At 41.6% G+C, this 27834-nt stretch overlaps 1 long non-coding RNA gene across 1 annotated transcript in view; it reads right to left on the reverse strand.

Annotated features, from left to right (window-relative positions):
* The window catches only part of LOC119264970, a 45677-nt gene extending 19155 nt beyond the window's left edge, over positions 1 to 26522 (reverse strand). The window contains exons 1-3 of the long non-coding RNA XR_005131305.1: positions 26384 to 26522; positions 11088 to 11341; positions 9274 to 9425 (exon numbers count right to left, since the gene is read on the reverse strand). This is a non-coding gene — a long non-coding RNA (uncharacterized LOC119264970). The remainder of the gene's footprint in view (positions 1 to 9273; positions 9426 to 11087; positions 11342 to 26383) is intronic.
* Positions 26523 to 27834: the final 1312 nt, after the last annotated feature.

The raw sequence follows: 27834 nt of genomic DNA on the forward strand, positions 1-27834 counted from the left end.
GATTGAATAGATTAATTAAGGAAGTCGAGCTCTGCTTTTTTTTCTTTTGCGGTTTCACCCTCTTTCATCAGTTACTTTGGCTGAACTTTAATTACAGACGGATTTACCGAAACACAGCATGAGGAAGGAAGGTCAATCAAGGCTTATTCTTCACATGAGAATGAAAAGGGAGAGAGAGAGAGAGAGAGAGAGAGAGAGAGAGAGAGAGAGAGAGAGACTGAGAGAGAGACAATGAGAGAGAGAAGGAAAGAGAGAAAGGAGAGAGAGTGAGAGAGACTGAGAGAGAGAGAGAGAGAGAATGAGAGAGAGAGAGAGACTGAGAGAGAGAGAGAGACAATGAGAGAGAGAGAGAGAGAGAGAGACAATGAGAGAGAGAGAGAGAGAGAGAGAGAGAGACAATGAGAGAGACTGAGAGAGAGAGAGAGAGACAATGAGAGAGAGATAGAGAGAGAGAGAGAGAGAGAGAGAGAGAGAGAGATAGAATGAGAGAGAGAGAGAGCTCTAATAAACACATTTGTTTAGTGCAGAGTGTTTAGACTGAGAAAACAGAAATCCAGCCTGCCTTTTATTTTATTTTCTTCTCTTTCACACGTCTCAGCTCATTCCATCATCTTCTCTTGTCTCTTTGATGAGGTTCTGAGAGCTTGCCACCCCGCTCTGACATCACTGCTGCACAATGCACCATGGGAGGTGAAGACAGCATTAGTGAAACCAGAAAGACCGGGGGGGTTTACGCAAATGAAAAGAGGTGATCTTAATAAAGTAGAAATAGATGAAAACTCCTTAAACTGTGGCAAAATCTCCAACTAACAGATTACTGCTTCTGTAAATAGGCATTACAATAAAATACACCATTATTAATAATCACATTAATAATCTTCCATCGAGCAGTGCATCTCATTAACAGTAGGTCATGGTTGCCAAGCATAACAAGATGTTTCTTAATAGCACAGTCCAAGAGATGCGACAGCCGATCGTGAGCACAACTGTCCTCACACTCCGTCTCCCCCCATCACTCAGCATGATGCTTGCAAGTGGTCAGCATCTCTGCAGAGTACAGTGATGCTGCGTTAGTGGCAGTTTGAAAGATGCAGTGGAGCTTCGCAGCCTGTGTTCGCCTTCATCCTCCTAGTGCTAGTGGTATCATGTAATTGGGGGAGTGAGAAAAAGTGGCTGGAACTGGATATGACTAAATCTAGGAGAAAATCTGAAAAACCCAAAATAAATCAAACAAAACAGTTTTCCTATTTCTTTGCACCCTTAGTGTCTATGTGACTCATAAGAGCTGTACTTGGCCGAGAGGGCTCCAATCACTGCCTCTGTAGCAACATAACCCCATATGGTTGGGATAGTGTAGTGGTTAACATCTCTGCCTTCTACACTGTAGACTGGGGTTCAAGCACCCTACACTATACCAATTAGAGTCCTTTGGCAAGACTCCTAACACCACCTTGGCCTACCTGTGTAAAATGACCAAATTGTAAGTTGCTCTGGATAAAAGCGTCAGCCAAATGCCAAAAAGGTAAATATCACAGATGTGCATTGCAGCTGGGTTTCAGCTTGGGTTTTAATGGACTGTCACTACCTAGTGGATCCATTGTGAACTGCAGTAACAAACACAGCTGAAGTTATGGTTGATTATGAAACATAAATTCTTCCCTTTATAAAAGCAGTTAAGTAGCCAAAAAATAAATAAATGACACAGTTTTCTATTTCTTTGCACCCTGAGCATCTACAAGACTCAGCAACATACAGCACACTGCAGCTGGGCTTCAGCCTGACTGGCATCATCTAGTGGATATATTTTGAACGTTAATAACAAACTAATCTATTTAAAATTATGATTAATTATGAAATGTAAATATCATTTTCCGAGTAGTTGGTCATAAATACCAACGAATACTTGAAGTCCCGTAAATCAGAATGTACATCTAGAAGTACTTGTGGTGCCCATCACAATGATTCAGAGGCAGCAGAGCTGGAAATACCTGCACACCAACTCTATGACCCACCATCCCAGAAAGATGGGGAACGAGGGGGGAGACTATGATGTCATTGTACTGGGGGGGGGCTGATTCGGCAATCAGATCCATGAAATGATGTCACCCTTTGTTGCCCATCACCATTCGCTTCTATTGAGCCAGCCTGAATAGAGCTGTGACAGGAGGAGGGTGAGAAAGTGCAGACCGGAGCAGAAGATGCGGTAATGATGATCACGCCAGCTACAACGATGTCATAAAACTCAGCTCCACACTCTCCCACACATATCAGCCCAGTGGCCCTTCAAACCACTTCAGCCTTGATCTCCTCCACTGTGGAGAACCACAGCTCAGGAGGAAAGTCAGGGCTGGTAAAGTTGAGAGCTGTTTGGCTGTGGCGGTGAGACCAGAGAAGAGAGAACAAAAACAACAAGAAAATGGAATAGTCCAATCTCAAACAGTGCTTGAGACGAGAGCAGCTCGTCTCAAGCACTGTGCAGGCAAACAGCCCCACCGCCACCCCCATCCCATCACCCCCTGCTGAGACTCAATTTTCAACTGCGAAACACAAAACTGAGCAGCTCCAACAGAGGACAAACCCACATGGATACATAATAAAAGATGTTGCAATCCAGCTCAGGTTGCCAGATTGTGTGGAAAACATTGAGAGCTTCTGGGTGGGCTGTAGGTAACTCAGACCCAGGGGAATCGAGATGAATTCATTAATGAACTCCACAGAGTTCCCCGTGGCTCCTTCACTACAGGCCTAACAAAAGGAGTAGGCTAGGAACTTTCAGTAGCAATGGGTTGCCATGTCTTCAGATAATCCCTAGGAACTGATTAAGGGACAGCAGGCGATCTGGAGAAAAAATTGCAAATGACTCATTCTTAATTTACATATATGGACAAAAATGTTCATAATCTTAAAGGGTGCGTATCAAAGAAAACCCAGTTTTCTTTTTTTCCTTATTAATGTTTTAGCAACAGCCCGTTCTGAATTCACATGGTCATTTACATAAAATTATAAGAGAGGTGTATAACATGGGCCCATTCAAATGCAGTTGGGAGCATCTCAAGCCATTACTTACAAAGAAGCTCAATCAATTTATCTAAATTCTTGCATAATTAAGTGGTTAAGATGTAAACAAAGTGGTTCAGAGCGGTTTGGTGTGAAACGTTCAGTACGTTTCTAAAGAAACGTACTGAACTTTGGATAGCAATGTCCAGATGTTCAAGAGTGCACCTCTATAGTGAAACTGTTGGGGTCTAAGAAGTTCAATTTAGAGAAACTTGTGTTCCATCAAGTGACAGAGGTACAATCAACTTGTCACATATTAAGTCACTGACGTGTGAGTCCAAGTCGAGTTTTGAGTCTTTGAGGTACGAGTCCAAGTCATGTCTCAAATCTCTGAGGTAATTCCAAGTCGAGTCTGTGACTTGAGACTTGAGTCTCTGAGGAGCGAGTTGAGGCAATGAGGTGCAAGTCTGGGTTGAGTGTCGAGTCTCTAAAGTGCAAGTTGAGTCTCTGAGGTGTGAGTCGAGTCTTGAGTCTCTGAGGAGTGAGTCAAGTCACTGAGGTGCAAGTCTGAATTGAGTGTTGAGTCTCTAAAGTGCGAGTTGAGTCTCTGAGGTGTGAGTCGAGTCTTGAGTCTCTGATGTGCGAGTCTGAGCTGATTCTTCAGAGGTGAGGGTCCAAGTTGCATATCGAGTCACTGAGATGTGTGAGTCTTGAGGCTCTAGGGTGCAAGTCCGAGTCGAGTCTTGAGTCTCTGACATGTGAGTCTGAGACGAGTCTCAAGTCTCTGAGGTACAAGTCTGAGTCAAGTCTTAAGTTTATAGGGTTCAATTTACATTTTTCATTACAGAAAAACCTTCAGTATGAAAGAACTGTGGCACTGCATGTAGTAAATGCAGTTTAAAGGTAAAAGGCAACTCAAGCCCCAGTTGCTGACTCGAGTCCCTATCTCTGGCTTCAAGCACAGTGTCTTGTGTAAGTCTGTAGTCAGTGCTTCTGTGCCTGTTCAGCCATCTGGACCGCAGTGCAGCCAGCAGCCCTGTGCTTGAGAAGAAGTTACTGCTCAGATGAAGGCAAACAAACGCAAACCAGATGGAGGGAAGGTGTGGAGAGAGAGAGTCAGAGAGGGATAGAGAGGATAGAGAGAGTATCTCTTCCTACAGTGTCACTATTGCAAACAGCTGGGAGAGCAAGGGGCTCCAGCAGACATTCCAAACCACCGCTATCAAGCGCAGTGTGTTTGACAATAGCTTGAAAGCTGAGGACAAGAATACAATCTCCAGACAAGCTCATCTCTCCAACAAACCAACAGGCACTGCAGGCAGTGTGGCTGTCCTTCTCGTAAGTCCAGGCAAGTGTGGCTTATGGGCAGTAAGAAACTTCTGCTGCTGCAGCCTGTTCTTCAGGACCATCCAAAAGATAGATAGAACCTGTGTTCCATCCGGACCCTGTAAACGACAAGATGATGGAGATACTCAGTGGCTCAGAGATAACATTCAGAGCGTTTTGGTGTGAAATGGTTCAGACGTCTTTACAGTGGTGGTGATAGGAACCAGGCGTCGCAATGACTACAACACAAATATAGACATTTTATTTACCATGCAGAACCACCAGAGAATCTACATGAGTCATGTAGATGTACATGAGTTTATATGGAATGTTGATGATGGAAAATCTGGAATAATCAGTTTTCTTTGGCAACTATTTTGCCTCACTGCGCCCTGCATATCGTGTATCCCTCCACCATGAATGGAGTTTAAAATTATGTTTTAGGCCCAGAATCTTCTCAAGGTTTCAGAGGTGGATGTCTGGTTCCTATCACCACCACCTTGAACACTTGACTTGTTAAGTTTCTCTAGAACTGAGCCTTTCACACCAAACCGCTCTGAATGACTCTTTACATTTAAACCACTTAATTATGCAGGAATTGTGATCTATTCCTGTTTAATGTCTTATAAGAACATTCTTCACAATTTACCTTGAAAGAATGAATTTGCATGTTTAAGAGTTTGAGATGTGCTGTTTATGTGTTACTGTGCAGTCACTTCCAATCGAGTGCCGACCTGAAGAATCACTTGAGACTGTGAACATTTGTCTTGTGGGGCAAATCGGGGTTAAAATCGGGCAACAAATGGTGTCGTGTAGGACCAGCCTTACAAAGAAATCAGAATCTGATTTATTGGTCAAGTATGTTGACATACATGAACAACATTTACATTTACATTTATGGCATTTAGCAGACGCTCTTATCCAGAGCGACTTACAAAAGTGCTTGTCATTACTTCAGAATATCTCATGCTAATAAAGGTCGACATAATTTTAAAGAGCTTTGCTCTAAATTGCTACCTGACGTTATCTATGCATTGAGACCTAAAACAAATACAACAAGTAGAAAAATACCTACAACTCAACACAGAGTCTACACAACACTAAACCTGCTGAAAAAAAGTTTGTAATAAAATACAGTGAACAATAAAAGAGGTGAAGATCTTTAATAGACAGTGTTAGTGATTAGATAAGTGTAGTGTACAGAGATGGGTCTTCAGACGTCGTTTAAAGACAGCAAGTGATTCTGCTGTTCGGACACTTAGGGGAAGTTCATTCCACCACCTTGGTGCCAGGACAGAGAACAGTCTGGAGGCATGTTTTCCTTGTGATCTGCAAGATGGTGGGTCAAGTCGAGCCGTACTTGAAGCACGAAGGTCTCTGGGTACGGATCTAGCTTTCACCATTGATCTCAAGTAGGAAGGAGCTGGACCATTTTTGGCTTTGTAGGCCAACATCAGGGTTTTATATCTGATGCGAGCTGCTACAGGAAGCCAATGAAGGGAACGCAGCAGTGGAGTGACATGGCTGAATTTAGGAAGGTTGAAGACAAGTCGAGCTGCAGCATTCTGGATCAGTTGCAGGGGCCTGATGGTACGCATTGGAAGACCAGCCAGAAGGGAGTTACAGTAATCTAGTCTAGAAATGACTAAAGACTGAACGAGTACCTGTGTGGCCTCTCTAGAGAGAAAAGGTCGAATTCTCCGGATGTTGTAAAGGAGAAATCTGCATGACCGAGTCAGGTTAGCAACATGAGCCGTGAAAGAGAAGAATCTTGTGATTGACAGTGTCAAAGGCTGCAGAGAGGTCGAGAAGAATCAGAACTGATGACAGTCCAGCTGACCTTGCTACATGGAGTTTCTCTGAAACTGCGATGAGTGCAGTTTCAGTAGAGTGGGCTGGTTTGAACCTGGATTGGTTGGGGTCCTGTAGCTGGTTTTCAGAGAGAAAGACAGATAGTTGGTTGTAAACAGCACGTTCGAGAATTTTAGAAAGGAAGGAAAGGAGAGATACCGCTCGGTAATTGTTGATGTCGGTGCCATCGAGACTCGGCTTCTTTAGGATGGGGACCACCCTAGCTGCCTTGAAAGAAGATGGAACCATTCCAGATGACAGGGAGCTGTTGATGATGGAGGAAATGAAGGGAAGAAGTTCATGAGAGATAGACCGGAGCAGTGTAGATGGGATGGGATCCAGAGGACAGGTGGTAGGGTTACAAGATGTTAGTAGTTTATGTACTTCCTCATTTGAAAGAGAAGAAAAGCAGGTAAGAGTTTTAGGAGAGAGTGAGTGGTGGCATACAGTGGTTGGAGTCAGAGAAAAGGAGAAAAGACGCCAACAACTGTTGGTGTCTTTAATGCACCATACAAACAACGTACAAATAATTTACAAAGAACACATAATAAACAAGCAACATAAAGATTACATACAGAAAGCAGTAAACATCAGTGTGTGTGGCATAATAATCTCACAGCTCTGCACTGCAATAGGCAACGGATCCTGGTATGTTCCCTGTGATGTTCTATGTGGTGCTTGAATGTAAGAACAGTGATTAGAAATGACACATTCCGGATGTTGTTAGAACATTTTGGTGGAAAAATTGTGGGACATTTCCTCTCGGTTACTGAACATGCAACAAGCATTTCAATGTGATTCTGACCCAGATCCTATCTACAGCACACACACTAGATAGAACGCATCGCAGAACAACCAGACTCAGATCACGTTCTAGCTGAAGAGCTTAATAAAATGATCAACTTATTATGCTGGACGTTCTTTATCACGTAAACCACAACCTTTAAGAGCACTCTGAGTCCAGAGATAACCCACAGTAGCACTTCTTACATTACAGTACTGCAGCAACACAATCTCACGGTTCTCATCTTCTCTCTCTCTCTCTCTCTCTCTCTCCTCTCTCTCTCCCCTTCTCTCCCTGTCCTCTTTCTCCCCCCTCTCTCTCTTCTTCTCACTCTCTCCCTCTCTTTCTCTCTTTCTCTTTCTCTCTTCTCTTTCTCTCTGTCTCTCTCCCCCCCTCTCTCCCCCTCTCCTTTTTCTCCCCCCCTCTCCGCCTCTCCCTCTTTCTTTCTCACTCCCCCCCCCTCTCCCCCTCTCCCTCTCTCTCCTCTCTCTCTCTTCTCTTTCTCTCTCTCTCTCTCTCTCTCTCTCCCCTCTTTCTCTCTCCATCCTCTCCCCCTCTCCCCCTCTCTCTCTCTTTCTCTCTATTCTCTTTCTCTCTCCCCCCTCTCTCCCCCTCTCCTCTTTCTCTCCCCCTCCCTCTCTCTCTCCCTCTCACTCTCTCTCTGTCTCTCTCTCTTTCTCTCTCTCTCTCTCTCCCCTCTCTCTCCCTCTCCTCTTTCTCTCTCCCCCCTCTCCCCTTCTCCCTCGCTGTCTCTCTCCCTCCCCTCTCTCCCCCTCCTCTTTCTCTCCCCCTCCCTCTCTCTCTCTGTCTCTCTCTCTTTCTCTCTCTCCCCCCTCTCTCCCCCTCTCCTCTTTCTCTCTCCCCCCTCTCCCCCTCTCCCTCGCTGTCTCTCTCCCTCTCTCTCTCTCTCTGCCCCCCCCCCCCCCCCCCCCCCATCCCCCTGCCCGCCCCCTCTCTCTTGCTGTCTCTGTGGGAGAAAACTGACTGAGCTAACCCAGCTATGACATCATGGCTAGCCGGCCTTATTTCCATCGTTGCCAAAGCGACGCGTCTATCAGCAGTGAGATGCTGTTGGCTGTGCAGATCAAAGGATGGATTAGCACGAAGGAGGCGAGAGCGGCAACCCGTCGGCTTCTCTTTCTTTCACTATTTCTCACTCGCTTGTTTTCCACTACAAAGAGAAAGACTGAAAGTAGAGAGCAGTGCTATACTGTCTATATCAGTGTTAGTGTCATATAAAGATATTGTAATACATTATATTGCCAGAGGTTTTCACACCCCCATCCAAATCATTGAATTCAGGTGTTCCAATCACATCCATGGCCACAGGGGTATAAAACCAAGCCCCTAGGCCTGCAGACTGCTTTTACAAACATTAGTGAAAGAATGGGTCGCTCTCAGGAGCTTAGTGAATTCCAGCATGGTACCGTGATCGGCACAACAAGTCTAGTCATGAAATTGACAGAGCGGGGTCAGCAGATGCAGAGGCGGATAGTGCGCAGAGATCGCCAACTTTCTGCAGAGTCAATCACTACAGACCTCCAAACTTCATGTGGCCTTCAGATCAGCTCAAGAACAGCGTAGAGAACTTCATGGAATGGGTTTCCATGGCCGAGCAGCTGCATCCAAGCCTTACATCACCAAGCGCAATGCAAAGCGTGGAGTGCAGTGGTGTAAAGCTACCTGCTCAAAAAGTGCATATACAACCCAGTCCTTAAGGCTATCTTCACTTTATAAGCCTTATTAGAATTCAAATCCAGCGTTTCTGTTGTAATGATCCGTGTTTGTCATTAATGGAAACCGACGAACACATGTGCACATTTTTTCATCAAATTAGCCACTGCCAACACTGGAGGGTACACATGTGTGGCGAATAGTGATGTAAACAAACAAAAGTAAAGCATATGAACTGCAATCTCAGACTGTTATCATTATGAATGTATGGCCACACACAGTATATACACTATATATCACTGCTGTTGGAAGAAAACCTCATATATCCATTTTTGTTTTTCAGTTTTTTACATAATTTGAAAATGCTTGTTATTCTTTATATCGTGTGTAAATTTCATGAAGAAGGGACCAAAAGAAATGACCCAAAATGACTTGGATAAAATTCTGGTTCCACTGACTTACATTAAAAGTAAAGTAGGTTTTTTCCTTCTCCTGTAAAGTTACCATTTTAGAGGTACAACGTTTTCTTCCAACAACAGAGAAATACTGAAATGTAGTCAAAAATATCTTGTAACATGAACACAGTTCCAGCTTGCATTGTGTCGAGGTCAATTAACGGGTGAACTCTAGCCCATGGTTACCTGGCTCAGGTGTGTAAGGACTGTGATAGGATGTGCAGTAGCTAAGGATCCCTAAGGAATGTACTGGCTCAATCCAACTTGTCTCTTCCTCACGTAGCACTCGTCACCACAGCTAAGCTGGACGTCCTTGAGCCGGGATTATGTGTGTAAGTCTGAAAAGAGAAATGCTTTATGAAAATGATGTCTTCTTGTTGGGTAAGCTGGTTTAAGTCAGCAAGATAACATCAAGATCCTCCCTCTGAAGGATGATGTTACTGCTTCACAATAACGTGCCCCAGTAATAGGACTTCATCCATCAGTACGTGCCTTTACAGACAGCATTCTTTCCCCCTGGGGGCTTGGACCCACTGCTGGAGAGCTACCTGGCAGAGTTTAGCTCCAATCTTAATCTGATACACCTGCCTCTAATACCCAGATACATCTGAGGACCACGATTAGCTACAATGAGAGCTCAGGGAAGGCTATATGCAACTTACAGGGAAGGAACATGCTTGCTCACTGATTTTAAAGGCAACAATTATTTGACCCTGAGATGGTCAGAATCTGTCAGTTCCAAGAAATAATTATAAGAATAATAACAAAAAAACACTTAAGCCTTAGAAGTCTACCAATATTATTATTATCTGACATTCATTCAATTCAGTTATTTACATTTAGCCTATTTTTCCAGGCACAAAGTACTGGAACCTTCTGAAAACTGGAACTATTCTTTTCCACTGGCCATCACTCCAGTACCGAAGGTTCCAGATTTATGGTTTTTGGTAGCCACTCAAGACTGGCACCAATAGGACCTAACGACACTCACGGGTGTTCTTCTCTGTGTTTGGTAACACTTTAGCTGAAGCTGTCGACAATTTAGCAAATTCTTTACTCTCCCAGTACAGCATAAAGTCACCAGGCACCATTACATCATCAATAAGAGCTCCAGAGTGTAAACTAAAACAATACTTTGACTTGATTGACATTGCTGAAATTCTGCAAGGAATTTCCTAAAGTGACTTAAGCTTCAAGCTTCTCCTTTTACTAACCTCCACAGGACCTACACAGCGTTTTTGCTCATATTGTCACACTTGACAGAGAAAAATATAAACATTGTCTGATTCTGCAATCGATTCTGTGTAAATATAAACATTTTTGTGAATGAATGCAGAACAGTGCAGTATATCTCCTCACATTGGTGAATAAACTAAGATAACAAGCAAGCAAGACAGCCAATTTGCCAAGTTCATCATTTTAGAGTGAAATAAAATCATACAAAAGACAGTTAAATTGTCTATTTTGCATATTATGATGGTTTCTGTTGTCTCAAGCAGGTGGAAAATGAACTAGAACCTGAAATGAACATTCTGTTGGTTACCATTTGGGTCAGTTCAGGATTTGTGCAGTGAAAAAACACTCACTCTTAATTTTATTATTAATTATTAGACATTAAAGACATTATTAATTATGTCTTTATGTAAGTATTGAAGTTGATTTCATATCAATAATGGATAAAATCATGTCGAAATCTGTAGAGGAATGCACAAATCCATTAAGAATTGAAAGTTTTAAGGCATGGTGGACCATGGTGGATTCACATCATCACTAAGTGATGTTTAGTGGCGTTTTAAAGTCCCATCATATACAAACCGTATGTTCCTGGTCTATTGACAATTTGCTCACACTTCAAAAAACATGATCCATTCAACCTGGACAGTTTCAACCCAGCAGGCAAAAATCGATTCATTTGACGCAAACTACTGGAGCATAAACCTCCACCCTCCACCTGAGTGCTCCACCTCTCCTTCTGAGTGACTCAGCTGCATTCGGCCCACCTGCATTCCAGCGCTGGACCTCAGAGGAGCAGGCTGGCTGGGATGGGTTTGGATGGCCTCCAGCAGGGAGTGATGAAGACCTCAGGCCTGTCAGGCTGGTGGAGGCAGTGCCAGGAGCGATGGGCCTCAAAAGTTGTAGCCGGGGGTTACGAGGGAGATCAGGAGTGCTGCTCTGACGCAGCCAGCTGAGCTCCCCGTGGGCTAATTCAGAGCACCGTGTCACTGGAACTGCTGCTTCAGAGATTCAGCTTTTCCTTCAATGACACAGCGGATAAAAGTGGAGAATAAACAGTGAGATACAGACAAAATACTACAGTTTATAGTGCCAATAAAGTTCAGCATTCAAAGTCCAGTATGATAGTAAAAAACTAGTAGTTCAGTATTAACAATAAACTATTTTAACTATTCAAAGTTCAGTATTAACAGTAATAGTTCAGTATTAATAATAATAAACTATTTTACCTATTCAAAGTTCTGTATTAACAGTAATAGTTCAGTATTAATAATAATAATAATAATAATAAACTATTTTACCTATTCAAAGTTCTGCATTAACAGTAATAGTTCAGTATTAATAATAATAATAATAATAATAATAATAAACTATTTTAAATATTCAAAATTCAGTACTCATAGTAATAATCTAAAACTATTTAAACGTCAGTGTAATAGTAATAAACTACTTAAACTATTCAAAGTTTAGTATTAAGAGTAATAGTTCAGTATTAATAGTATTAGTTCGGTATTAATAGTAATAAGCAATTTAAACTCCTGTAATGGACTGGCAGCCTGTCCAGGGTGTTTCCTGCCTTACACAGCAAAATAAACACTAGACTCCAGATCCCCCTGCGACACAAGAGGATAAGTGGCTTAGAAAAAGTGTGTGTGTGTGTGTGTGTGTGTGTGTGTGTGTGTGTGTGTTTAAACTGTTAAGGAAAAGTCAGATTTTTCAGAATTTGATAGCAAGAAAAATAGCTTTTTTGGACAGAGGAGGAAGAAGTGAGGGAAAAGGCTGATCTGAAAATACTGTTAATGCTCTTAATTTGCTGTTGATGTTGCTGTTAATCTTTACCTAGGTTCACCTAGTTGACAAATCTCTCATTGATTTCCTCTGTCGTACGTCACAGGCTGCTGGGAGTCAGCATGACTCAACTTATGTGCTGTAATCCCATGACCAAGTTTAATCCAGATAATCCAAAATGACCTGCAGTAAAATCTCTTTACATCAGTTTACATTAAAGGTGCCATAGAATGGAGAACTGTATTTACATTGGTGTACTTGATTAAGGTGAGCTTGGTAACTGGAACTGACACACTGTGACCCTCAAACACAGATACATCTCCTTCAGATACAAATCCTGTACAACTGACTGATTCCAAAATCCTAAACTGTTCTGCAACAGACCTGTCTCATTAATATTTACACCTCCAAAATATACACACACCCACACACGTTCCAGCCCAGCAACACAACAACAGAGCAGCAGCAATGAAAATGGCAGACTGTGTGCAGAAATGCAGCTCCAGGCTGTGAAGGAACGTCAGCACTTTTCATTCCCTTCACAAGAACCGACCTGTCAGCGGCTGATAATCATCTTTAATCTAGGTTGAAGGGCTTCCTGTTCACAGCTACATAATCCAATGGTTGGTTCCACCTTAACTGCTACAGCTTGTACAGGCACCATTTAAGGTGGATCGGAAAATTCCCAAAACAAGCTGTTGAGCAGGAAGCCGACTTCAGCTCCCACATTTCTAATAGGATCCCGACAGCTTTAACTCAGAGCTGTTAGTTTCTCTGCACATTTCACTCCGGACAGGTTCTCAAAGCTAGGACAGTGTCGAGCAGCTTTGCTCAGTATTTGACCCTGAAGAGACAGAGAAGCAGCTCCACCTTTATTAGCATCACAACCCCAACAGCAGCCTGTAAGCAGCCCTGCTGAGGGATTTTATTTCTGTCTGATGGTCAAAGCAGATCGTCTTAAACTGAGAGCTTCTTAGTGAAATAACAGCTTTACTCTGTGTTGTTGTCGAGATTGAAAGCGAGTAGCAAGCATAGGTAACATTAGTGAGGCCCAGCTGATTTACATAGAGGTTCATTTAATTTTCCTGCTTCTACATGTAGCTTCTGTGTGAGCCGTCATGGTGCCTCACTGTAAACCAGCCAATGAGAGCAGAGCTCATCAGAATATTCATGAACAGAAACATTGCTGGAATTGGATTTTTCAAAAATCTCTTGTTCCGTGGAAAATCTCTACTGCAACAGTGCTGCTGTCGTTACAGAAAACAAGTCTTCGTTTCACAGACTATTCAACTCTTGCAGACTCACCCCCAACCATTCTAGAACACAGGTCACAAGTCCTTACACAAGCACCTCTTACCTAATCTATGCATCTCCCTCCACATCGAGTATTTATTCATCACTCTCTTACATCACAGCCGTCCCAGAGACAGCATAATCCTCCATCTTCAGCACCAGGAAAAATAAACAACGCACTGAACACAAATCTGACAGCAAGAACAATCGTGGCTCCTTTCCTACTTGAAGGTCCGTTTCTACTCCCGACATGCAAATAACTTTCAGGCAGGGCGAAAATAGAAGCTTCTGTCCAGCAATCCTGTACCTCAGCCCTGTTCTACACTGCACTGACCAATCGTTCAAACACAACACGAAACAAAGCAACAACCAAAAACACCATGAAACAAAGCAACAACCAAACACACAACAAAACAAAGCAACAATCAACACACCACGAAACAAAGCAACAAACACACCACAAAACAAAGCAACAACCAAACACACCACAAAACAAAGAAACAACCAAACGCACAACAAAAACAAAGAAAATAACAAACACACCATGAAACAAACAACCAAACGCACCATGAAACAAAGCATCAACCAAACACGCTACGAAACAAAGCAAAAACCAAACACACCACAAAACAAATCAACAACCAAACACATAACAAAACAAAGAAACGACCAAACACACGACAAAACAAAGCAACAACCAAACACACCATGAAACAAAGCAACAACCAAAAACACCACAAAGCGACAAACACACCATGAAACAAAGCAAAAATCAAACACACCACGAAACAAAGCAACAACCAAACACACCACAAAACAAAGCAACAACCAAACACACTACAAAACAAAGCAACAACCAAACACACTACAAAACAAAGAATCGACCAAACACACGACAAAACAAAGCATCAACCAAACACGCTACAAAACAAAGCAAAAACCAAACACACCTCAAAACAAAGCAATAACCAAACACACCGCAAAACAAAGCAACAACCAAACACACCACAAAACAAATCAACAACCAAACACACTACAAAACAAAGAAACGAACAAACACGCTACAAAACAAAGCAACAACCAAACACACCATGAAACAAAGCAACAACCAAAAACACCAGAAAGCGACAAACACACCATGAAACAAAGCAACAATGAAACACACCATGAATCAAAGCAACAACCAAAAACACCACAAAGCGACAAACACACCATGAAACAAAGCAACAATCAAACACACCATGAAACAAAGCAACAACCAAAAACACCACAAAGCGACAAACACACCATGAAACAAAGCAACAATCAAACAAACCATGAAACAAAGCAACAACCAAAAACACCACAAAGTGACAAACACACCATGAAACAAAGCAACAAACACACCATGAAACAAAGCAACAACCAAACACACAACAAAACAAAGCAACAAGCAAACACAACATGAAACAAATCAAGAACCAAACACACCACAAAACAAAGAAACGACCAAACACACAACAAAACAAAGCAACAACCAAACACACCACAAATCAAAGCAACAACCAAACACACAACAAAACAAAGAAACAACCAAAAACACCACAAGGCGACAAACACACCATGAAACAAAGCAACAATCAAACACACCACAAAAGAAAGCAACAACCAAACACAACATGAAACAAATCAACAACCAAACACACCACAAAACAAAGAAACGACCAAACACACAACAAAACAAAGCAACAACCAAACACACCACGAAACAAAGCAACAACCAAGCACACCACAAAACAAAGAAACAACCAAACACACCACAAAGCAAAGCAACAACCAAACACACCACAAAGCACAGCAACAACCACACACATAACAAAACAAGAACCAGAACACCACGAAACAAAGCAACATCCAAACACACAAAAAAGCAAAGCAACAACCAAACACACCACAAAACAAAGCAACAATCACACACACAACAAAGCTACAACCAAACACACCACAAAACAAAGCAACAACCATACACACCACAAAACAAAGCAACAAACAAACACACAAATCATACACAGTGCAGAACCATACACAACGAAGAACCACACACAATACAAAATCATACACTATGCACAACCACACACAATGCACAACTATACACAATACAAAATCACACAGAATGCAGAACCACACACAATGCAGAACTACACAAAATACAAAATCATATAGAATGCAGAACCACACGCAATGCAGAACCACACACAATGCAGAACCATACAGAATGCAGAACCACACACAATACAAAATCACACAGAATGCAGAACCATACACAATGCAGAACCACACAAAATTCAGAACCACACGCGATGCAGAACCACACACAATGCAGAACCATACAGAATGCAGAACCACACACAATACAAAATCACACATAATGTAGAACCACACACAATGCAGAACCACACACAACGCAGAACTACACATAATGCAGAGCCACACACAATGCAGAATCACACAAAATGCAGAACCACACACAATGCAGAACAATACATAATGCAGAACCACACGCAACGCAGAACCACACACAATGCACAACTATACACAATACAAAATCACATAAAATGCAGACCCACACACAGTGCAGAACTACACACAATGCAGAACCACACACAGTCCAGAACCACACAAAATGCAGAACTACACACAATGCAGAACTATACATAATACAAAAAATCATACACAATGCAGAAACACATGCAATGCAGAAATATACACAATACAAAATCACACAGAATGCAGAACCACACAGAATGCAGAACTATACACAATGCAGAACTATACACAATACAAAATCACACAGAATGCAGAACCATACACAATGCAGAACTATACAAAATGACCCATGTAGACTCATGCTTGCCCAAACTCTATGAATCTACCAATGCTGGTTCAGAGAATCAGATGGACCTTCTACCCCAGACACCCCATATTCATAGTCAGTGATGTAAATATGACTATGTCACTACATCACCAACACTACATCACTATTACTACATCACTAACACTACATCACTAACACTACCTAACTACATCACTAACACTACCTCACTAAATTACTACATCACTAACACTACATCATTACATCACAAATATTACATAACTAACACTACATCATCACATCAATGACTCTACATTACTACATCACTAACACTACATCACTAAATCACTAACGCTACATCACTAACACTATACCACTACATCACTAACACACCATCATTAAGACTACATCCAATCACTAACACTACATCACTAACACTACATCACATTACTGACACTACAACACTACATAGCTAACACTACATCACCAACACTACATCACTACATCAATAACACTACATCACTACATCACTAAACAATACAACACTACATCACTAACACTATATCACTAACACTATATCACTACATCACTAACACTACATCTCATCACTACCACTACATCACGAACACTACATCAATACCTCACTAACAATGCATCACATCACTAACATTATATCACTACATCACTAACACTAGATCACTACCTCACTAACACTACCTCATTACATCAGTAAAACTACCTCACATCACTAACACATCACTAACACTACAGCACTACATCACTAAAACTACGACACTATATCATTAACACTACATCACTAACAGTACATCACTACTTCACAAACATTACATCACTAAAAGTACATCACTACATCACTAAAAGTACATCACTACATCACTAACGCTACATCACTAACACTACATCACTACCACATCAACACTACATCACTAACACTACAGCACTAACACTACAGCACTAACACTACATCACATAACTAACAGTACATCACTATATCACTACCACTACCTCACTACATCACTAACACTACATCATTAAACTTCAATACATCACAAAAATTACATCACTAAGACTACATCACAACATCTATAACACTACATCACTAACACTACATCAATATATCACAAACATTACATCACTAAGACTACATCACTACATCAATAACACTACATCACTATGTCACTATCACTACATCACTATCACTACATCACAAAATATTACATCACTAAGACTACATCACTACATCCCAAACATTACATCACTAACACTACATCACTACCTCACTAACACTACCTCACTACATCACTAACACAACCTCACTACATCACTAACATACATCACTACATCACTACCACTATGTCACTAAGACTACATCACTGAAACTACATCACTACATCACAAACATTACATCACTAACACTACATCACTACATCACTAAAACTACATCATGACATCACTAACATTACATAAATAACACTACATCACTATATCACTACCACTACCTCACTACATCACTAACACTACATCATTAAACTTCAATACATCACAAAAATTACATCACTAAGACTACATCACAACATCTATAACACTACATCACTAACACTACATCAATATATCACAAACATTACATCACTAAGACTACATCACTACATCAATAACACTACATCACTATGTCACTATCACTACATCACTATCACTACATCACAAAATATTACATCACTAAGACTACATCACTACATCCCAAACATTACATCACTAACACTACATCACTACCTCACTAACACTACCTCACTACATCACTAACACAACCTCACTACATCACTAACATACATCACTACATCACTACCACTACGTCACTAAGACTACATCACTGAAACTACATCACTACATCACAAACATTACATCACTAACACTACATCACTAAAACTACATCATGACATCACTAACATTACATAAATAACACTACATCACTAAGTGATACTGTTTTGATCCCACAACTGGGGAAATTCCATCTCCGCATTTAACCCATCCATGCAAGTGAAACACCACACACACACTAGGGGGCAGTGAGCACACTTGCCCGGAGTGGTTGGCAGCCCTATCCACGGCGCCCGGGGAGCAATTGGGGGTTAGGTGTCTTGCTCAAGGACACCTCAGTCATGGACTGTCGGCCCTGGGGATTGAACCGGCAACCTTCCGGTCACAGGGCCAGTTCCCTAACCTCCAGCCCACGACTGCCCCCAAACAATACATCACTAACACTACATCACTAACACTACATCACTACATCACTAACAATACATCAATACATCACTAACACTACATCACTAACACTACACCACTACATCACTAACACAACATCACTACATCAATAACACTACATCACTAACACTACATCACATCTCTAACACTACATCACTAACACTACATCACTAACAGTACATCACTACATCACTAACACTACACCACTAACACTACATCACTACATCATTAACACTACACCACTACCTCACTACATCACTAACACTACATCACTATATCATTAACACTGCATCACTAACACTACATCACTACATCACTACCACTACCTCACTACATCACTAACACTACACCACTACATAACTAACACTACATCACATCACAAACACTACATCAGTACATCACTAACACTACACCACTACATCACTACCACTACCTCACTACATCAATAACACTACATCACTAAACCACTAACACTACATCACTAACATTTCATCACTACATCACTAACACTACATCACTATTTCACTAACAGTACATCACTAATACTACATCACTACATCAATAACACTACATCACTATATCACTATCACTACATCACTAACAGTACATCACTACATCACTAATGCTACATCAGTAACACTACATCACTACATAACTAACACTACATCACTACCACTTCATCACTACATCACTAACACTACATCACTAACACTACATCACTACATACCTAATACTACATCACTAACACTACCTCTACATGACTAACAGTGCATCACTACATTACTAACACTACATCACTACATCACTCACACTACCTCAGTACATTACTAACAGTACACTTGCTGGATTAGCTTTGACTTGTTAGCTTAACTGACAAAAGAGAGCAATGTTTTGTGGTTTTGTGTGATTGGTGGGGACATTTAAGCTTATTCATAGGACCTTTGTACATATGTACCATGTGCCCAAACGATCAACATTAACCTAATCAGAAAGCAATCAGGTTCCACGGGCCTTTCGACAGTCATACCAGTGCTAGAAAAGTACATCCTGGAACATCAGAAGGCCTGAATCAGATATTGTAAGGTCTGAGAAGACGCAGCACTTTCTACAGCTACTCTTCCTTTTTCTGGTTCCAGCTCTCTGATTAAAGGCAGACCCGCTGGCCTGAGCTCAAGCTCCCAGCCCTGCATGCGGCTACAGTAGAAGCCGTGGCCAGCCACCAGCCAAACTGCCGACCGGGCTGGCAGGAGGCAGCATCCATCAACCTCCAGCATGCCAGCCTGCAGGAGAGAGCATGTTAACCCTCTCGCTCGGCTCCAGGCACGTACAGCCCTTCAAATGGAGTGTGCTAATTCTTCAGTGGAAAGAGGTAAAGGTGGATGAAGGCACGGTACAGAGAGCTTGGATGGGTTAGCACTTGGAGCGCTTAAGGACGGGCATCGTTACTGGAAAGTACAGATATCCAAACTCATCTTGGTGTTCATTTACTTGTGGTAGGGAGCGGTTCTGGCGAGCTGACGTCCAGCGCATTTTGACGGTTTTTCTGCTCAAACACAACTAATCTACCTGCCAGGAGTTTGATGTAGAACCACAGAGAACATCAGAACAGAAGCAGCTGAGTCTCTCACGTTAAAACAAACCGCAAAAGTGACCTTGGTTAATAAAGTAACTGTCTAAACTAACTGCACATTTCTCATCGCGTCCACATTTTTCTGTGCCTTTTTCATTTATTTGTCCATTTCCCATCCCTCTATTCTTTATAAACTACTTTTACTCTTTCCTAAACTCTGGTTACACCTATAGGCAGAAACATTTATAATAAATCAGGGCAGTCATGGGCTGGAGGTTAGGGCCCTCTGACTGGAAGGTGGCCGGTTCGATCCCCTGAGCCGACAGTCCATGACTGAAGTGCCCTTGATCAAGGCACCAAACCCCCAACTGCTCCCCAGGCACTGTGGATAGGGCTGCCCACCGCTCCAGCAAGTGTGCTCACTGCCCCCTAGTTTGTGCGTGTGTGTGTGCTCACTGCCCCTTAGTGTGTGTTCACTAGTGTCTGTGCTCAATAGTGTGTATGTGGTGTTTCACTGCATGGATGGGTTGGATTGCAGAGGTGAAATTTCCTCATTGTGGGACTAATAAGGGTCACTTAATCTAATTTACTTTTTCACTTTAGCTGCATGAGAAATGTTTCGGCCATGTTTCAGATGAAAACATAAAGACAGCAGACCCTGATTCACCCCCGGCAGTCTGGTCCACTTCATCTAAAGCCATTTAAAGGAGCAGTTGGTTATAGCATTATAGCCTAGCATGGACTCCCGAGTGCCGCCTCAGGAGCTAAGCTGCTGCAGAATGGAAGACGGCAGTCTATGATGGCTGGGGGGCAAGTATATGTGTGAGACGTATGATCTGAGACATTTGACAAAGCTGAAATTGACTTCTTATTCGGATTTCTCATTTCACCTTAAATGTTGGAGCAGTTACATTCAGGGACCTGTGTTAAGGTGGAACGGAGAATTCTAACAACAAGTTGCCAACTTTAAGCTTGTATAAGTTCAGATGTGAAACAACATCCAGCACTGTTTGGCCTGGCCTGCGGGGCTTGTTTAGTTATCAGTTATCTAAAGTTATCTATTTGTTCAGTTCTGTTTTTACTGTGTTGCTCAATAAAAAATATGTTATATTTATTTTGGTTGCTAAAAATGGTTCTTACTAAAAAAAGAAGGGATATTCCAGAATGATAAGCTTATGAAACATACATATCTCTCTTGTTGGAAGAAATCTCCATGTATCCCCATTTTTGTCGTTTTTCAGTTTTTGACATAATTAGAAAATTCCTGTTACCCTTTACATCGCATGTAAATTTCATGAAGAATGGACTAAAGAAAATAGTATGAAATGACTTTTAAAACATTCTGGTTCCATTGACTTGCATTAAAAGTAAAGCACGTTTTGTCCTTCTCCTGTAAAGTTACCATTTTGGAGAGACAAGATTTTCTTCTGGAAAACAAGATAATCGAGATTAAACCCTTATTTTGATGCATTCCATTTAACAATGTAGTTCTCATTGTGTCATGCGTTGTAAATCCAGTGCTCCTCTTTTCCTTAATTTTTTACATTTCACTTTCAGTAGAGTTATATTTAAAGTTAAAGAAAAAAGACCAAGGTCAATAATTGTGTTTTCAATATTAACAAAATTAATCATGATTATGATCTTTGCTGTAGTCGAGCAGCCCGACCTCCAGCTGTGATGTTGATCCTGGGATTCATTAGAATTGGCCAGTTATCTCCAACCTGCTGATTCGAGACATAGCACTGCGTCAGATGTTGGCATATACCATCACCAGAACCTGCTCCAGCACAAGAGTAGCTGCCCTTCGTTTGCAGCAATAAGCGCATCACTCACAGCATCTTCCTGAGGACTATATCTGCTGGATTGGATTTGCAGTGACGTCAGAAGCTGTTTTGCATTGGAGATTCCTGACTCCCACCTCGAAGGTCCCCTGCACCGTGCTGTTCTCCACACTAGCATGTCTGAACGGTGCTATTAGCCCCTGATGAAACCAGTTGTGAGCTGAGTGAGGTGTGTTGGAGCACATCTGCAGTGCTAAGGCTGTTGTTGTCCTCTTTGCTGTTGGAAAATTTAACATAATAACGTGTTTGTGTCAAATAATTACCTACAGGCCACATTCATTTACAGCTGATTGTTGTTCTGGGGTGGGGAGGGGGCGGAGCAAATTGTGTATGCTGAGAAGTTCGCAACAAACACCACCTTTGGCACCGCGTCGTGGAGGCTTGTGACAGCATAAAAAATAAAATAAAATAAAACGGTTTCCTGTGACTTTTGACCCTGTATTACATATATTAATAAAGGTTCAATTTCAACTGTGATCACAATGACCTTGACCTGAACTGATCAAAAATCTAAGACCCCTCATAAAAACTTGTTTGCACAAACTCATTTTCCCACTTTGCTCCTCTCTAAAGACATTACGCACACCCTCTCAACCGTTTCCACCTCCACTGCATTCTGCCTCTGCTTTCTTTCCACTGATCTGAGAAACTGTGCTGGCGATTCTCCAGTCAGATGCTGGCAGAGTTCCCCTCACGGAGGGGATTTCACACCCCTTTGTCTTTATGTCAGTAACTGAAGAACCGCAGTACCGCACTTTCAGGCCTGCTTTCTCAGTTCCGGATATGATGTTACACAGTGATCGTACACAGCTACTGTACTTTGCGTATTAGAACACAAAAGGCAGAAAATGCAATTTATGCTATTATTCACAAGATGACACAAGGTGTTTTATGAAATAAATAACATTGTACTGATATGAGGGACCTTAAACTGAAGTGCTGCACAGTTTCATTTATAACACTGTTATAAGTACGTTCTTCTCAAATTATGGCACTTATACAAGGCTATGCAAAGGTCTAGATAAAAATACTATATTGGTTGTATGTATTTATAAGTAGAAAAGTTCCATTTTTAATGTGTTACAATAGGAATAAATGTGTATAACCATTATGTCAACAGCTTACAATACTAGGTTGACTACATTTGCTTCATCAAATAGGTTGGTATAGCATATTGGGTAACATCTCTGCCTTCCATGCTATAGGCTGGGGTTCAATCCCTGCCTGGGTAAACACCCTACACTATACCAATAAGAGTCCTTTGGCAAAACTCCTAACACTACCTTCGCCTACATGTGCAAAATGCCATAAATAAAATAGCCTGTCATCTTGTGACTACTGACAAAAGCTGCTCATTAATATGCAACTATTGCTTTATAAATACACAATTCAATACTTGTTTATGTGATGTGAATTCTTTATGAAGGTAGCCTTCAAACAAAGTGTTATCCATTATTTTAGTGCACTATATAGGGAGTAGGGAGCAGTTCGGGATTCAGCCTAAGTGATTGTGAAATAAATGGCTCTGTGAATGAGCAGTGCTGCTGGAGTTTTTAAACACTGTGTCCACTCACTGTCCACTCTATTAGACACTCCTACCTTGTCGGTCCACCTTCTAGATATAAAGTCAGAGACAATAGCTCATCTGCTGCTGCACAGTTTGTGTTGGTCATTCTCTAGTCCTTCATCAGTGGTCACAGGATGTTGCACACATGACGCTTTTGGCTGGTTGGTGGGCTATTCTCAGTCCAGCAGTGACACTGAGGTGTTTAAAAACTCCAGCAGCTCTGCTGTGTCTGATCCACTCAGACCAGTGCAACACACACTAACACACCACCACCACCATGACGTCAGTGTTACTGCAGTGCTGAGAATGACCCACCACCCAAATAGTACATGCTCTGTGAGGGTCCATGGGAGTCCTGACCACTGAAGAGCAGAGAAACAGATGGACTATAGTCTGTATCTGTAGAACTACAAAGTGCACCTATACAGTAAGTGGAGCTGATAAAATGGACAATAAGCATAGAAACAAGGAGGTGGTCAAACTGTGATGCCTGATCTGTGTAAGTATAAATAGTTTTTCTATTAAAAATAGTTTCTCTCCTCTGATAAGAGTGATGTAGTACATGTTCAACCCACCATTTACTCTTGCATTCATGAGAGCTGAAAGTGTGGCTGCAGTTCCCAAAAGAGGAGCAAGAGCTGAAACTGCGAGCCTGTGTATGGGGTTAAAGTTGTACTACTGCGCTTCTGCAGATGGACACTACTGTCCCGTGAGGGGTGACCATGATGATGGCCATGAAAGGTGGATCATGGAAGGTGTGCATCCTCAGGAAAATGGGCTGTTCGTTTTGTTAATGTTATTTGTCAGGTAAAGGTGTGTGTGTGTGTGTGTGTGTGTGTGTGTGTGTGTGTGTATGTGTGTGTGTGTGTGTGTGTTTATTGTGTTGTTCTGTGTCAGAGAGTGGGTTTATTTAGTTTATTTATTTTTATTATATCTGAGACTCTCTCAACTAAACCCAGCTGTCCACGTGTGCGGACCAAACCCTGTCTCGTCTTTACACTCACTTATTCACACAACCGTCTACATAGTCAGAGTTTACAGCTTCGGGGCTCAGCCAGCGGGAATCTCCCACACCTCTCTGCACTGTCTTGGCCTCTATCTGCTGGAATTCCACTCTGGAATATCCCTCTCATCCTAGACTTGGATAAAAGATCCACACAGCACCGATTTTATTCACTGTATAAGCAGAGAATCGAACACAGAACAAACAAATCAACATATCTGAACTGATTCTAACAAACTAACCTGAAATATCAGAAAATAACAAAGTATATTACCTTTCAAAAGCATGAATTCACTTACTATATGAAAAACTACACACACATGTGTGTGTGTGTGTGTATATATATATATATATATATATATATATATATATATATATATATATACAGACAGACTGTAGTCCATCTGTTTCTCTGATACTTTGTTAGCCCCCTTTTGGTGTGTTAGCGTGTGTTGTGCTGATCTGAGTGGATCAGACACAGCAGTGGTGCTGGAGTTTTTAAACACTTCAGTGTTGCTGCTGGACTGAGAATAGTCCACCAACCAAAAATATCCATCCACCAGCGTCCTGTGGGCAGTGTCCGGTGACCACTGACGAAGGACTAGAGGATGACCAGCACAAACTGTGCAGCAGCAGATGAGCTGTCGTCTCTGACTTTACATCTACAAGGTGGACCGACAAGGTAGGAATGTCTAACAGAGTGGACAGTGAGTGGACACAGTGTTTAAAAACAGCACTGTTGTGTCTGATCCACTTGTAGATTGATAGAAAATGTGTTGTATACGACATCAAAAAGGTTTATGCTACAGTAACGATATCAAGCTTGTAGCAGAACCCTTTTTGGTGCTGTATAGAACCAATGCAACACATTTTCCATCAATCTGAAGAACCATTTCACCATGCAGAGAAACCACTTAAGAATGCGTTTGGTCATTTGAGTGTTCATAGTTCTATGTGGAACCATTATCTTCACTAAGAACTTCATTAAAGTTCATTAAAGAACTTTTGGAAAGATGGTGGAGTTTCCCTTTAACCTCAACCTAATCCTAACACTATTGTAAATCTGGAGTTTCTATACTAATTTATCAATAATTTAAACACCTACAGATAATCTACTGGGGGCTTCCCAAATAAAGTGAGAAGTCCTCCTTGAACGTGAATACGCAGAGGGACTGCGGAGGAAGAGGCTCTGCTCAGGTTTAGGTCTCGGGGGCAGTTGGGGGGCTTTAGATGGAGGGAAGCTTTGGGGGGGGGGGGGGGGTGAGTGTGGGGGGGTACAAGCGTCTCCCTGGGAGTCTTTTGCAATTAGTAACAATTCCACACATCTGGAAACATGTCACAGGAGGATTATCTCCTGCTTCTGGGAATGAAGCTCACAAGAACAGCACATGCATTTCCCAAAGAACACAAACACACTGAAACATGCGCACAAGCACATTAATGCAGAAGTGCATACACACATACACACATACACAACACAGGTGTGGCAAGAGTTTGTATAAGTTCTGTTTCTGTTGATTTTCTAAGTGAAACTAAGTGAACAGATCCTCTACAGAGACACACATTTTTCATTTTAATGTATCTGAAAAAAAAACAACAACATTTATTTATTATGAAATGCTGAACTTTTACACAGGCCGCATTTCATGTTTAACTCTCTGTCAGTCAGCAAAATGCAGTAAATAATGAGCCGCTGTGCATTAAAGTGTGAAGATGTCTGTCTCTGTAGAGGAGGTGTTCGCTTGTTTACACTTAGAGAATCAACTGGGGTGCACAAACTTTTGCACAAGACTGTACACGTGCAAACGCAAGCACACAAATGAGCAATTTTCAGAACTACGTAAAACGGTGCCCTTCCCAGAGCACTAACCTCATTTTCGGATAGTCAGATCGTTAAACATGTGCTGCCATCATGTTGGAGATATTAGCTGTGGGGAGTCTCGGCTCCTTCATTAAGACCTTAACAAAGAGTTGATTGAGTGTTTTATGTTCTTCCTCCTTCACTCCAAATGTGCACATGCAGAACTGGAACAACATCATGAACCAAACAGCACAAAACAAAACAGCGTCATGTTCAGCAACTTCACCAAGGTCACAGAGTCAAATGTGGCCAAAGATACGGAAACACAAAAGAAGAAGGGAAGTGAATGAAGGAAAAGAGACAGGTGAAAAAATAAGGATGAGCCCATGAGCAGCTACAAAACTGATGATGAAACAGCTCTGTACTGACACTTGTGTATTTTTACCTTCAACTCCCAGCTTCATGGTCATCAAAGCATCTTGCTTGAAATAAAAAGCAGGTTTTCATTAATGATTGACATTTTACTGTATATTTCATAGCAGATACTGAATAATTCATAGTGGATACTGAATAATTCACAGTATATATATATATATATATATATATATAATTAATAGTGGATACTGAAAAATTCATAATGGATACTGAACAATTCATAGTAGGTACTGACCAACTTATAGTAGACACTGAATAATTCACAGTAAGTTTACGACATTTGGCAGACACTCTTATCCAGAGCAACTTTACAATTTGATCATTTTTACACAGGGATGCCAAGGTGGTATTAGGAGTCCCAAGGACTCTTATTGGTATAGTGTAGGGTGCTTGCCCTGGTGGGGGATTGAACCCCAGTCTACAGTGTGAAAGGCAAAGGTGTTAACCACTACACTACACCAACCACCACAGTAGACACTGAATAATTCATAGTTGTTACAGAATAATTCACAGTAGATACAGAATAATTCACAGTAGATACTGAATAATTCATAGTAGTTATGGAATAATTCATAGTGGATACTGAATAATTCACAGTAGATACTGAATAATTCATAGTGGATACCGAATAATTCATAGTGGATACTGAATAATTCACAGTAGATACTGAATAATTCACTGTAGTTAGCATATGATGAGTGTATGAGCTTCCAAGCTGTAGACAGGCAGAAGGGGGAAAGAATGTCAGTGTGAATCTTACAGTGATGAATGTTTCTAAGCTGATTTTTCATCTAGCAACACGACTATAACTTTTATCCAAGCGGTGCGGGGTTTGGAGCCCCAAGCAGAGGGGCAGAATGTTGCGTATGATTATGCAACCTAATCTAAGGATCTCCAACACACTTGCCTGCCCACTCACTCTTTCTGTTTTCCAAACCCCAAAAGCCAGCGGAGTAAAAGCCCAGGCCTAATGAAACTCTCCCCGCGGAGCCCTGTGTGTGCGCATGTAGCTGGATCTGGACAAATCCTATTCTCGGTATGCATGTAAATGAGCGGATCAAGTTCCAGGCCTAGAGATTTTTTGG

The sequence above is a fragment of the Pygocentrus nattereri genome, chromosome 13 (assembly GCF_015220715.1).
Source record: "Pygocentrus nattereri isolate fPygNat1 chromosome 13, fPygNat1.pri, whole genome shotgun sequence".
Classification (NCBI taxonomy): Eukaryota; Metazoa; Chordata; class Actinopteri; order Characiformes; family Serrasalmidae; genus Pygocentrus; species Pygocentrus nattereri.